The sequence below is a fragment of the Apis dorsata genome, unplaced genomic scaffold (genome assembly GCF_000469605.1).
Source record: "Apis dorsata unplaced genomic scaffold, Apis dorsata 1.3 scaffold_347, whole genome shotgun sequence".
Lineage (NCBI taxonomy): Eukaryota > Metazoa > Arthropoda > Insecta > Hymenoptera > Apidae > Apis > Apis dorsata.
The window spans coordinates 3,459-5,937 of record NW_006263614.1 but is presented as its reverse complement, the minus strand read 5'-3'; positions in this window follow the sequence as shown (position 1 = coordinate 5,937).

Below are 2,479 nucleotides of genomic sequence, written 5' to 3'. Positions count from 1 at the left end.
AATCAAGGATATTTCAAACATAGAGAACAAAGATTTTTTTTTTTTTTTTTTTCGTCAAATATTTTGTCAAATTGTTCGATAAGATTTTTAAGAAAAGCAAGAAGAAAATAACAAATGGCAGAGGAAAAAGATTTCCATTGCTCGCCATTGCTTTATCGGAGGTCCAAAGAAGGCCGAGGAAACGGGGAAAAAAGGAAATCGATATTTGGACCCCCCAAGAGTACGTGTTATGTACGCTCCTGTCGACTAAATTGCGATCGCTCTGGGAAAAAGGCAGCCCGGAAATTTCACCATGCCCTTCGTCGTTGATTCCATCGAAAGAAATATTGAGAAATATCCTGTGGTGCTTGATCAACGCATTTTTCGAGAAAAATTGATTTATTTGATTGAAATACATGTGCGATTTTAATTGATCCTTTGCAAAAATTAAGTCATTTTAAGTAAAATTAAGATATATTGCATGAAAAATCATATAGAAATCTATAAGTCTTAAATGCATTACGATTATCATCTTTTAGTGATTGATATACTTTCATCTATCTCCTAATGACTTATAAAGCAAGAGACTGAAACTAAGAAACGGTTTATGCGTTGTAAAAAAAAGAAATTTACTAATTTTCATTTATATTTCACGTTATATGAACAGCATCGTTTAAAATAATTTTGCTAAATATAATAAGAAAATTAAAAAATTAGATAATTTTCGCTCCTAAAAATTTAACAAATTTAATACTTTTATCGAATTTTTTCTTTCCACAAAAATTCTTTTTTCCTGAAATTATAATTTAAAGAAAACGAATATTACATAATGGAAAATTATCCTCTATAATAAATTCTGAGAAACTGTCGTTATCCGATGGCATAAATGTAAGTTCGTCCCGTATGCTTATATCCTTTCCCTTTTATATCCTATTCCATCGCGTGATATCGCAACAAAACGGAGCGAGGCGATGCGAAGAGACAACCGGGCATATTTTCACCCTAAAGATGCGAGTCGAGGGAGTAGAAGATATTTATACGCATCCTTCGTGCCGCATTTCGAATGTACCCTTCCTAATCTATCGATATATCGTGTCTTCTACCATTTTCTTCCTTTTCCTCTTTAGCGCAAAAAAAAATAGATCTATTGAAAGAAACAATTCCTTATTATTTAATTGACTCACCATAATCGATATTACAATGCGGCAAAAATATATATATTCGAGTAAAACAAGATACAAATAATAAGAAAAATTAGCAAATAATAAAAAAAATAAAATAAAATAAAATCGTCGAATTGATTCATAGCGTTTTCCTTTCTTCTTTACTCTTATTCTTCCGCAAGAAAAAGGAGTCGCGCCACGAAATGCGGTCACGCGATGTCCACGATCTTGAGTAATGATTTTTATTTATTTATCTTCCGCCCGGTTAGAAAATACGGGCATCTGCCTCCAGGATCACGAAGAAAATTATCGATATTGCGGCTGCGTAAATTACATCGATGGAGGTAAGTGAGAAAATTCTATTACGTTAACACGCGCCTCGTGCACAAAAAGTTAGGTGTACACACGCTCATACAAATTGCATGGCAAAAGATTTATCCGCGACGAGATAATAGCAACGATATTACCGATCGATCGATCGTTATTTTTATCCCAGTTTATCGGTACCTTAGCTAGGCATAAAATTGCATTACTTAAACGGATCAGTGGCCGTAAGTAGTCTCCATTTGCGGAACGATATTAGCTTAAGGGAGAAGTAGAGCAATTCTTAAGGATGGTTAGCTACTCTCCCTATTTCTTTCCGTGCATAGTCACGACGTTGCACGATTTATCGTTTGTTGCCAGATCTAGACTGATCAATCGCAGATTCCCGTAGTCATAGTTTCCTCGCAGATCATGTACAATCGAAAAAATGTTCGATGAAAATTGCTATCTTGATACACTTCTTTTTTTTTTTTTTTCGAATTCGATAAGATTCAGCTACATTTGACACGTTTATTGTTTATAATATAAATAAGAACTAGAAATGTAATTAATTGATTTTTCGAATAAAAACATAAAAATATAACAATACTTGTCTTTTTAAAACATTTACACGTAACTTAGTTAATTTTATAAATTTGAACAAATCTTCTATAGAGTCTCGAAAAGTTAAAGAAAAATATAAAAAAAAAGGAAATTGATTTTTTAAAAAAACTTTAAAGATCACATCCAGACATTTTATGTTTTTCTTCGACAGCTCGGTAGCTCGTTCGATATTTTTTTAAACATTTATAGGAAAACGTGATATCCAAACGCGTCCCTACTACTCCTTCGAAATACACATTCGCAGTAACTTGTTTCAGACTGCTGATAAATAGTTCACTCGTTCGGTAAAGTCGAGACAGGGATGTGAGAGGAGAAGGGTAGGCAAGAGACACTCTACACAAGTACGAATGACGGGGTAAAGAGATGTGGAGCTTAAATCTTTGATGCCTTTACGTTGCTCTGTTCTCTCT